The sequence below is a fragment of the Lemur catta genome, chromosome 9 (genome assembly GCF_020740605.2).
Source record: "Lemur catta isolate mLemCat1 chromosome 9, mLemCat1.pri, whole genome shotgun sequence".
Lineage (NCBI taxonomy): Eukaryota > Metazoa > Chordata > Mammalia > Primates > Lemuridae > Lemur > Lemur catta.
The window spans coordinates 94,243,609-94,256,396 of NC_059136.1; the positions used below are offsets into that span (position 1 = coordinate 94,243,609).

A 12,788-nucleotide genomic window follows, 5' to 3' on the forward strand; every position below is an offset into this window, starting at 1 on the left:
TACTTTCAGAAATGAGACTCAGATTAAAGAAACAAAGTGTTCACAAGAGTTGTAATGCTTTCTCCAAATCATCTATCAAAGTGACAGGGTGAGAAGAGCCTGGTCAGCAGCCTCAGGACAGCGGCAGAGGACAGAGAACCAGGACTGGGTTCCGCAACCAACTCCATTAATTCCTAACTTAAATAGTTCCTTCTTTCATCAATTTTCCTAACTCCCTTTTAAAAGAGATAGAACTGAAAAGGATGTAGCCAGACTCTTTACTTTTCTCTATTTGGCAAGCCTGCAACGGAAGGCCCTCCCCAGGGCTTAAATGCCACATGCAACAGGAACAGTGTTTGGGGGCAGTCAAGACAATGTTGTGTTGGTATCTGGTGGTCCCTCAGATCATAGAGCTGCCTCTATTGTATGAGCATCACCTCCAGTCTGTGACTAAGGTCAAGCCACCCGATGATTTAGAAGAATTACTTCTTTGTTTACGAGAAGTGAGAAGGAGGAGGCTGAAGGAGTATTAGAAAGAGTAAAGACTGGGATGGAACCTGCATCCTAGGTGCCTGCCAGCCCCCAACCATTTTGACTTATTAACGGTCAATTGGGAAAGAGAGGTGGGGTGGGAAGTGGCTTTAGGAGTATCTGGCTAGAAACAGGGTCTACATCCCTCGTCATAGGAGGGATTTCTCTGGGTCTGCAGGAGGCGCCCACTTCTCTCTTCCTTCCATGCCTCACTCGGGATGAAGCAGCGAGGAAAGCAGATGTCAGACCAAAGAGCTGGAGGCTGTCTCAGGGCTCCCCTCATTCAGCCAACCAAGGTTTTCAGGGGATCCAGAAGTTTTCTGTGTCCTTACACCATTGCAGTGTGTCCATATGACATTCCCCAAATCAGCAGTGCCCAGTCCAGTCTCAGCGTGCCAATGGCCCAGCAGGAACATGGGGAGAACCTCTGGCTTCTCCCCTCAAATAACACAACAGCACCTGGAACCCCCCCAGCACCACCCTGGAAAGGATCAGGGGGAGGAAGAGGAAATGTGAAGGACTAAGCTTTCATCTTGAAGAAACAGAGTCACGATGGAGGACAGACTAAACCCCGGCGCAAACTGAGGCTGTTTTCCCACCCGCTCTATTCACGGGGGCTGAGGAAAGAGTAGTCACAAAATCTGAAGGTTTTTGGTTTTTGGACAGCTGTATTGCAGTGTATATATTAATATTTGGCAAGACTGCTACACATAAAATGCAGTGGCTTCTGGAATTAGGGGTGATGGCACACAATGTTGAGAAAATACTAAAAACTCACCAAGTCGGATACTTTAAAAGGGTCAGTTTTATGGTCTATGAATTTTACCAATAAAAAATTAATCTTAGGCCGGGCGCGGTGGCTCACGCCTGTAATCCTAGCACTCTGGGAGGCCGAGGCGGGAGGATCGTCTGAGCTCAGGAGTTCGAGACCAGCCTGAGCAAGAGTGAGACCCCGTCTCTACTAAAAATAGAAAGAAATTATCTGGACAACTAAAAATTATAGAAAAAATTAGCCGGGCATGGTGGCGCATGCCTGTAGTCCCAGCTACTCAGGAGGCTGAGGCAGAAGGATTGCTTGAGCCCAGGAGTTTGAGGTTGCTGTGAGCTAGGCTGACGCCACGGCACTCACGTTAGCCCTGGCAACAGAGTGAGACTCTGTCTCAAAAAAAAAAAAAGAAAAAAAAAATTAATCTTAAAAATGTCCCCCCCCCCCTGCAAAAAATGAGATATATTGTAGTATGGCTAGTTTCCTCTTTATTTTTATTCATTTTTTAAATTTTAAAATATTTAACTGACAAAGATTGTACATATTCAGTGGTTTCCTGTTTATTAATTTCCTTTATGCCTTTGTGATCCAAATTTGACACATTTTAATTTACCTTGTTTGTGGATGTCTTTACCTGGTTTGAAGCCACTGCAACACATAAGCACAGCCACAGGAAGGCCCAGGAGTCACGTAGAATGTATGGCGGGGAACATAAAAAGCTCACCTGATAGTGAGATATTCTGAAATTATGACACATAAAAACAGCCCATTAACTGTGTTTACCAGAACCTTAATACAGCACTGGTTACAGTGTTAATCACCATATTAACTAGAGTGGGTCCAGAAAAGAATTGCAAGACAGTTAAAGAGGTATGTGAGAGTCAAAGACCTGGACGTTTGGCATCTAGAGCGGAGAGGCTGGAAGAGACATGTGGCTCTGCCCGGAAGGGAGCGCATGGAAGGTGACAAGACAGGTGCTGAAGTGGGACTCGGGCAGTCTGGCTGCAGAGCCATATAATTATATTTGATAAAAATTGGGCAGTCCTATCATTATAGGCAAAACCACTCTCTTCTCCACACTCTAATTTTCTCACCATAAAATGAAATAGTTGGGCTTGGCACGAGAGGGTAAGTGATACAATCTTTAACTTGACAATATATATGGAAGTCCTTTAGAATGCATGTTTTTTTTTTTTTTTTTGAGACAGAGTCTCACTCTGTTGCCCGGGCTAGAGTGAGTGCCGTGGCGTCAGCCTAGCTCACAGCAACCTCAAACTCCTGGGCTTAAGTAATCCTACTGCCTCAGCCTCCCAAGTAGCTGGGACTACAGGCATGCGCCACCATGCCTGGCTAATTTTTTCCATATATATTTTAGTTGGTCAGATAATTTCTTTCTATTTTTAGTAGAGACGGGGGTCTCGCTCTTGCTCAGGCTGGTCTCGAACTCCTGACCTAGAGCGATCCACCTGCCTCGGCCTCCCAGAGTGCTAGGATTACAGGCGTGAGCCACTGCACCCGGCCCAGAACGCATGTATTTCTTAACCCAACACCACCACTTCTAGGAATAAATTATTTCTAAGAAAATAACTGGGCATTATAAGAAGCTCTGTATAAAAGGACACATCATGGGACTGTTTGAAATACCACACAGAAATATGCTTGTTTGCCAAATAATAGGTCACTGGTTAAATAAATGAAGGTTAGCTCTCAAAATCCATCTCACCAAAGGCCAGTTCTGTGAGAGTTTTCAAGGTAGAAGATGACAAATTCACCAAAATTTGTATCTGTTAACTATTTGTGAAGTTCATGTAATTTCATATTACATGGGATAGTTTTAACAGTTTAAGTTTATAACAGTTTGTACTAGTTAGAATCATTTTATAGCTTAAGAGTATAATAATTCTTTTCAAATAAAATTGTTTTAAAAGATTTCCTTTTAAGGAATGTTCTGTTCTTAAAAGCTAAGGATTGTTGAGTCTTCTTAGGACTATATTAACCTTAGTTCATAGTAATTAGCAGCTTTAAGTGTTGTATGAGATACGGTTGTTTTTCTAGGTTCCTAATTCATTTCTTACTTTACCCATCCTTACATTTTTAGGATTTTCAACTAATGAATGTAATTTCATGTTTTTATTACATTTGAAGTTCAAGTCTTCTGCTTCTTTCTGGTATCCCTCTCTCTGTACATCCTCTCTTCCCTCCCACATCTCAGGATAGTTCTATCCTTTTGTGTGAAACAGTTTTGCAAACAGCTGCCAAATTAATACATCCTAATTTTTCCTTCTTAGAAATTAAACTTTAAGCATGTCATATGTGTTGGGAATGTTTCGGTCACTTCCAACTTCTTTCTGATGCTTCTACATTTATATTTAAACTTAAATTAAAATTTTACTTTTTAAATTGCATAAACACTAATATTGACATGCTATTTGAAGAACTGGCAGAAGAACATTAAAATATATACAGTTTTTTTAAAAGATAGAAATAATATCTAAGTAGTTGAAAGAAACAAGTCTTCTGGTAAATTGAAGGATTTGATAAATCACCAATTGGCCCATGGGTAACTGGCTTTTGGAAAATTGATTAGAATATGATACCTCAATGTAAAAGAATACTATGTAGCCATTAAAATATTGTGCATATTTATTTATTAATGTAAAATGATATCCACAATATATTTAAGTGAAAGGGTGAAAACATTGCATATAGCATGACACAATTTTTTGTAAGGGAAAAAGGTATAAATGAAAAGAAAAAAATCTAGGAAGAAATATGCTAAAATATCACAGTGTTCATCTATAGGTAATAGGATTACAGGTATTTTTGGTTTTGCTTTTCCAAATTTTTAAATTTTCATATATATACATAGGGGTGTGTGTGTGTGTGTGTGTGTGTGTGTGTGTGTATATGTATATATATATATATATATATATATATACACACATACCTATCTATCTATCTATCTATCTATATATATATATATAAATCAGCTTTTGAAGGCCCTTGGGTCTCATACTCAGTTCCCTTTATTCTACAATTTCAAAAAATTGTTGTCCATTTTGTATATTATATATATACAAGTATACAATGTATTCTTATTATACATATATAATATATATATAAGTTATATGACTGTATATGTAGTACAATACATACAATGGATATGTATAGCATATATAATATATAGAAATTATATATTATAATATATAACTATATACAAGTTATATATAATATATATACAAGTATACAATGTTTTTATTATATATAACATGTAATTCACACAAGTGTTATATATACCTATATAACATACAAAAATTAAAAGCATTTTTTAAAATAAAAGAATCTGAACCCATGGCCTAAGATCCTTCAAACTCTGATCATTTGTAGGAATAAAGAACTTGGAAAGGATCCAACTGAAGCCGTACTTTTTGCTAAGAATTTAAAGGAAAATGAAATGTCAATCATGAAGATTTTCAGTTAGACTTAAGAAAACTTCTTGACATCTAGGAGATGAACCCAAATGTGCTCTGTGGAGGTGGTGAGGGCTCACGTGGGGTCTCAGAAGGTGACCAGGGAGTGTGAGGAAGAAGAACCAGGCCATACTCAGGTCACAGGATCAGGATGAGCTGAAGGGCGGAGAAGGAGCTGTTGGGGCTGGAGCAAAGCCGGCAGGGGACAGAGGAAGACAGCAGGCCAGGGCCTGAGCTCACAGGGCAGGGCGCAGCTCCTACAAACATGTTGCAGCTCTGGGCCGTGGTGCTCTGGACCAACGTATACCAAGAAGCCTCCACCATGTGGCTCATCCTCATTTGCATAGCTCTTAGTTGAGCAATTTCACGCAGAGGAAGACAGCAGTGGACTGCTGAAACAAGTGGGTTTTTTGGTTTTGGTTCTCTTAATAATAAAAGGGAACACTATGAAAACAAGATGAGCTCATGGAAACTTATGTATGGTAGGGAAATAGGCCCTTTAAAGGACCAGAACAGGAAATTAAAAGCAGACTCTGCATTATGCACGTACAACCAACACAGAAGCGTCTTTCTTTCTTCTCTTTTCTTTTCTTTTTCTTTCTTCCATTCTTTCTTCTCTCTTTCTTTCTCTTTCTTTCTTTTACTTCTTTCCTTCCTTCTTTCTTCCTTCTTTCCTTTCCTTTCTTTTCCCCTTCCTTCCTTCCTTCCATTTTTTCTTTTTTTTTGAGACAGAGTCTCACTCTCTTGCCTGGGCTAGAGTGCCAAGGCGTCAGCCTAGCTCACAGCAACCTCAGACTCCTGGGCTCAAGAGATCCTCTTGACTCAGCCTCCAGGGTAGCTGGGACTACAGGCACACGCCACCATGCCTGGCTAATTTTTTCTATTTTTAGTTGTTTGGCTAATTTCTTTCTATTTTTAGTAGAGACGGGGTCTCACTCTTGCTCAGGCTGGTCTTGAACTCCTGAGCTCAAGCAGTACTCCTACCTCAGCCTCCCAGAGTGCTAGGATTACAGGCGTGAGCCACTGTGCTCTGCCCCTTCCATTTTTTTTTTTTTTGACAGAGTGTCACTCTGTCATCACCCTGGGGAGAGTGCAATGGTATCATTGTAGCTCACTGCAACTTCAAACTTCTGGGCTCAAGCCATCCTCCTGCCTCAGACTCCCAAGTAGCTGAGACTACATGTGTGAGCCACGACACCCAGCTAATTTTTCTATTTTTAGTAGAGACAGGGTCTCACTCTTGCTCAGGCTGGTCTTGAACTCCTGACCTCAAGCAATTCTCCCATCTAGGGCCTCCCAGAGTGCAAGGATTACAGGCGTGAGCCACCACGCCCGGCCCAGAAGCGTTATTAAACATCAACTTTGTTTCCAGACTCATTTTCATGATTTACAATCCAGCCACCTGTATTCAGAAATTTATATAATTCTGTATTTATGTCCCACTTTAAGAACTAAGTCAGCTTACATAAATGCCTGTAACATAATAGAAACTATTTTGAAATCAGGAAAAAGTGAAACTAAGTTCAAGACACCTAAAAGAAGCTGAATGTTATACCACACCATAAGTTTCTGCACAATTGTTAGATGTAGATGGCAAATCTACAAAAGTTGAGGTTATCTAGAGGCCAAACCAAAGAGGAAAACATGTACATGGATATAAATATATCTGCTTCTCTGCGACAGGGTTTCTCAATCTCAGCACAACTGACATCTCAAGCCAGGAAATTTTTTGCTGTAGGAGGCTGTCTGTACCTTGTAGGATATTTAGCAGCATCCTTGGCCTCTACCCACTAGATGCCAGTAACACCCCTCCACCCTTCCCTGCTACTAGTTGTGACAAACAAAATTGTCTCAAGATATTGCCAAATGTTCCCTGATGAAAGTTGCATGACAGGAAATCTGATGTTTTAATTGCTGGTAATAAATCAAGTATTGACATTTTCTGTTACAGATTGGGGCAGAACAATATGCTTTCTTAGTTATTAGTAAAAGGTAGATTTAACATCCCATTATAAAATTTAAGAGGCATAGCCAGAAACCTTGTCTAAACAGATGTCTCCACTCTGCCTGTACACACACAGACAGACACAAAGACCCATCCACAGTCCTGGTGTCTGTGGGAACATACCCAGAAACCTTCTCAGGGCGAGAAAAGCATCACCCTGACTGTAGACTTAAATATAAACTAGTCTCACGAGATAAAGATAGAAGAAACAGTAAGAATGATCTATTCTACCTACCCATCCCTCTCATGAGGAAAGTAAGGGCCGAGGAAAGGAAACCAAGATTAGTTACTAATAGATTTTATCTTCACTGAAAGTAAAAAAAAGACTCAACATATGTTAACAGAATAGAGAACCCAGAAATAGAACCACACAAATAGAGTCAACTGATCTTTGATAAAAGAGCAAAGGTAACTCGATGTACAAAGGATAGTCTTTTCAATAAATGATGCTGGAACAACTGAACATGCAAAAAATAAATAATAAGTCTAGACCCAGATCTTATGCCTTTTATAAAAATTAACTCAAAATGGATCACAGACCTAAATGTAATACACAAAACTATAAAACTCCTAGAAGACAACATAGGGAAAAAGTCAGATGACCTTGGGCTTGGTGATAACTTTTTAGATACAACACCAAAAGCATGATCCACAAGGAAAAAAAAAAAAACTTTCTCTTCATTAAAATTAAAAATTTCTGCTCTGTAAGACACTTAAGAAAGTAAAAAGACAAAGCGACAAGTGGGAAGAAAATCTTTACAAAATATATATCTAATAAAGGACTGGTGTCCAAAATACATAAAGAACACTAAAAAATCAATAGTAAGAGGCCAGGCACGGTGGCTCACGCCTGTAATCCTAGCCCTCTGGGAGGCCAAGGCCAGAGGATCACTTGAGGTTAGGAGTTTGAGACCAGCCTGAACAAGAGTGAGACCCCCATCTCTACTAAAAATAGAAAAAATTACCTGGGCATGATGGTGTGTGCTTGTAGTCCCAGCTACTCAGGAGGCTGAGGCAGGAGGATCGCTTCAGCCCAGGAGTTTGAGGTAGCTGTGAGCTAGGCTGACGCCACAGCACACTAGCCCCAGCAACAGAGTGAGACTCTGTCTCAAGAAAACAAAACAAAAAATCAATAGTAAGAAAATAACCCAATTTTTAAAATAGGCACAAGATCTGAACAGACACTTCACCAACGAAGGTACACAGATGGCAAATAAGCACATGAAAAGATGCTCCATAACATATGTCATCAGGGAATTGAAAATTAAAACAATAATGAGATATAACACTGCACACCTATTAGAATGGCAAAAATCCAAAGCACTCAAAACACCAAATGCTGGCAAGGATGTGGAGCAACAGGAATTCTAATTCATTGCTGAGGAAATGTAAAATTGTCTAGCAGCTTTGAAAGACAGTCCTGCAGTTTCTCATAAAACTAAACAATACTCTTACCATATGATCCAACAACAATGCTCCTTGGTTTTTACCACACGTCCACACAAACACCTGTACACACATGTTTATAGGCGCTTTATTCCTTATTGCCAAAACTTAGAAGCTACCCAAGATGTCTTTCAGTAGGTGAAGGGATAAATAAAATATGGTACATACAAAAATAGAGTATTATTCAGTGCTGAAAAGAAATGAGCAATCAAGCCATGAAAGGACATGGAGGAAATTTAAATGCCTATTACTACTAAGTGAAAGAAGCCAATCTGAAAAGGCTGCATACTCTTTGACTCCAACTATATGACATTCTGGAAAAGGCAAAACTATGGAGACAGTAAACAGATCAGTGGTTGCTGGGAGTTTAGGGGAGGGAGGATGAACAGGAGGAGCACAGGGGACTTGGGGGGCAGGGAAAGTCTTCTGTACAATACTGCAACGGTGGATACATATCATTATACATTTGTCAAAATCCATGAAATTACAACACAAAGAGTGAACTCTAATGAAAACTGTTGGTTTTAATTAATAACAATGTATCAACATTGGCTCATCGATTATAACAGTACCACACTAACACAGGATGTTAATAGTTGGAGAAACTGGTTGGTGGGAGGGTGGAAGGTCAGTGAGGGCTATATGAGAACTATCTGTTCAATTTATCTGTAAATCTTAGCTGCTCTAAAAAATAAAGTCTATTTTTATAGTCTATTATGACAGCATAGGCACCTGCCCATTGAATCAGTATTTCAGAAAATTGATCCTCAATTTTAAAAAGACTATTGCTTGAAAATATTTCTGCTGAGAAAATCTGCACATATTCACATAATGCACTGTTTCTTAACACCCAGTAGTCTTTACGGACATCAAGAGCAGACTGTTACCTCCTCTGCCTTAATAATTATGTTGTAAAATATAATAGAATTTCATTAAATCTTCTTGGCTTAATTCTCAAACTTCTACAACCTTAGCTTGGGAAAATAACTGGGAATAGCTGGGAGATCTATTAATGTTTAATAAGAAAGTCATTATGCTTAACAGTATGCCCATAGCTATTTATGACAAATGAAATGTACAATTGAATTAGGCTTATAAAAATAGCAAGGCAAAGTACATCTGATAAGGTAGCCCTGAGCTTACCCATAGGTATGTGCATAGGGAACAGGACTTTATCAGTAATTAGTAATCCTAGAGAACCACCACTTTCAATCAATAGTTCCATACCAGAAAATCGGGAGGAGCAGAAGGTACATAAACTTTATGGTACCAGCAAAGGCACTATTGTAGAGCCATTAGAATCGAGGGTAAGAAAGTGATTAGATCTGGTGAGTAAATGGTGGGGGCTTCAGAAAAGTGGGGCAGGAGTCTACTCTTTTATGTTAAAGCTTTTTAGTTGTTTTCATTTTTAAATTATGTACAAGTATCATCTTGAAAGTGACAAGAATTAATTTTTTGAATATAGATAAAAGAACTATGTAACTAAAGAAAAAATGTTTATAATGTAATTTTTATTAAAAAAGCAAGAATAAATGTTTTATATATATTACAATTACATAATTTTAAAGTTTGGAAAGAATATTAATATTAAATTAAATTAGAATTAATAGTTTTAACACTTAAGTTTCTACAGTGGGTCAGTTTTTATTTTTTTTTCTTCATTGCCAAAGTGTCCACAATGAGCTACAATAGTTTACTTTTATAAAAATATAGTTGTAGGCTGGGCATGGTGGCTCACACCTACAATCCCCACACTTTAGGAGGCCAAGATGGAAGGATCACTTGAGGCCAGGAGTTCAAGACCAGCCTGGGCAACATAGGCAGACGTTGTCTCTACAAAAAATAAGAAAAACTAGCTGGGTGTGGTGGTGCAGGCCTGTAGTCCAGCTACTTGGGAGGCTGAGGCAGGAGGATCGCTTGAGCCCAGGAGTTCAAGGTTGCAATGAGCTATGATTGCACCACTGTACTCTAGCCTGGGTGACAGAGTGAGACCCTTTCTCTAAAAAAAATTAAAAAATAGAAATATAGTTGTGAAAAGTAAAAATCAAACACAATGAACCACGTATTTATACCAGTCACCCATGCCCAGGGTAGCCTCTTGGACTTTCTCCCCTAACTGGGAGAGAAACAACAGCTAAATGTGGTGTTTCTGTTCCTTTCAATGCTTTGGCACTACCGCCAGCCTGTTTCCTCATGTAATCGGGTCAGTAATGGCGCTCATTCCCATGGGGTTGTGGCCGGGTTGAAAGGTATTCAAGGAAGCCAGGCAAGACCATGTGCACCTGTAGTCCTACCTACTCAAGAGGCCAAGGCTGGAGGATCACTTGAGCCTAGGAGTTTGAGTCCAGCCTAGGCAACATAGCGAGACTCCATCTCAAAAAACCCGAAAAAGATGATAAAGGCATAGAAAGCCCTTGTCCCTCAAGGCCTGGCACATCCATGAGCTTATAGTAAAGTATGATGGTTAAAAGCCAGGCAATGATTAGAACCTGGGCCAAGATTTTAAACACAAAAGAAATAAGGTGGAATGAGGACTGGAAACCATTCTTTGCACTAAACTTGAAGCCAAAGCAGACTTATCAAGTGACACAACTGTGCAGTGGTAGGACACTAGAAGTGGACTAGGAGGTCCCTTTAAACTCGCTCTAGGAATTTAAAAATGAAAAAGAAAAACCCAGAGGTCATGGCTGAATCCAAAGTTATTTTCTTAAAAATGAGGATGGCTAAGAAGCGCTGTAAGATTGAGAAGAAAAAGAGATGGTATCGAAAGACCTTACCATGGCTCTTAAACTGTGTGCCAAGGCACTCCAGGGGCCCACAGTGAAGTCCAGGGGTGCCCCAGGATCTTTCACATCTTCAAGGGAAACGTAATGACATCTGTCAAACACCATGAAAGCTACCAGCTCAAGGTGTTTGGTTTCAACATTAGATCACGCTGTATTCCTTTCAACAACACCATACCTTTGTGAAACCCAGTTTTCTGTTGGTCGCTATGATAAAAATAAGCAAGTATCTCCTGAAAATCAGCATGGAACAGAAAGTGAGGATGGTGCTGTCCAACGCAATTCCAAGGTCTGGGAAGTTGTGTGGCAAGGTGTATACATCCCGTTAGTGAGCAACTGTGGTCATTTAAGAATTCGCTAAAATATTATTTTTGCTTTCAGTGTACGTGCATTATTTTTTCAGGGGTACTAAGTCGTTATAACAAACACTTATTAAGTTGTTTGACCTCACCACTCACTCAGTGGAGCTCTTCTGTATTTTTTCTGCTCTTGGGTTGCCTTGACGAGTCAGAGACAGCCTGAGTGCTGTGAACCAAGAAGGTTCGGGAACCTGCGTGTGACTGGCTTTTTTAAAAGCGGGAGGCCGCAGGCAGCAGGCGGGGACAGAGCAGGTGGGCACTGCAGCTTGACCGCGCAGGTGCCAGGGAAGGAGAGGCACCTCATCTCCGGCACCCGGACCTCCGCCCTACCCGTCATGACACCCACGGTGTAAGGGGAGACCGCTGATCCTCGGGCAGGACTAATGTCTTAGAGGCCACTCGTCATTCATTTCAGAAATTTTTAAATTACTTAAACAGCATGACAATTTTGTTGAATTTCCATCTTTCTCATTGAAAATTTCTCATTTTTCTCACCATCTTAGTCACCCAAGGCTCAAAACCTCAGTCATCGCTGTCACTTCTGTATCATGTTATTAATTAGAATCAGCCCTCTCTCGAGTCTTGTCAGCTCTGCAATATAATCGTGTTTCTAGGCTTAGGAAAAGGCATGAACCAGGTAGACACACGGTGAATTTTATTTTTCCCCTACATTGGTCTTCTTTCTTTGCTCAACCCTACAAGATATCAATTGCTCAAAGATCCCTCTTGGGTATAACCGTTCCGGGTTGCCACGGTTGCCTCCTAGCTGATCCCTACAGCGTCAGTGTTTCCCCTATTCATCTTTATGAATTATATTTTCATCATGTTACTTCATATTCAAAATTCTTCAGGGATTGCCTTCTACCTATTACTTACCTGATTAGAGGGGTGGACACGCTGACGCACACAGAGCCAGGCTTTAGAATCGTGACGTCACTTACCCGGCACTCCCCACCTCCTCCTCTCTTACGTGTCTCTGTAGCATCGTAGACGAATTTACCTATTTTATCATCTGTCCATGTCTCCTAAGCTCCCTGAGAGCAGGGATTTCTGCCAGTTTTATACACTGTTGTATTGCCAGTTCGAGGAACAGTACTCAGCACGCGTAAATGGTCTATAAGTATTTGTTGAACAAAAGTACCCAGCAGAATAAATGCTCAATAAATGTTAGACATTATTGTTACTATAAGACCATCATCTCTAATACTGCTGCCAACACCACGACCGTTGCCAAGAGACTGAAATCAACCAGCCCCTCACAGCGTGGCCTCTACCTCCTTCATCAACCATGTTACTCAAATGTAAGACTGCCAGCGACAGACACTTCTGTAATTCATATGGTGATATCCTCTGCCTTCACCTTGTGGCTCATGTGTGTTCTCACCCATTTATGCAAATCCCACCTGAGCTCGAACCTAACTCAAAACCCATCTTGCCTGGTCTCCGGCA

At 40.3% G+C, this 12,788-nt stretch overlaps 1 protein-coding gene across 3 annotated transcripts in view; it reads right to left on the reverse strand.

Moving 5' to 3' along the window:
- Positions 1–12,788, reverse strand: part of LYN (LYN proto-oncogene, Src family tyrosine kinase) — a 114,078-nt gene that overhangs the window by 65,977 nt on the left and 35,313 nt on the right. For 2 of the 3 annotated variants that reach the window (XM_045560816.1, XM_045560814.1), the window contains exon 1: positions 1,911–1,925. The exons of the other annotated variant lie outside the window; for it this stretch is intronic. The gene's annotated coding sequence lies outside the window, so the exon portion shown is untranslated. Of the gene's footprint in view, positions 1–1,910; positions 1,926–12,788 lie in introns of those variants that run through there. 3 annotated transcript variants of the gene reach the window in all.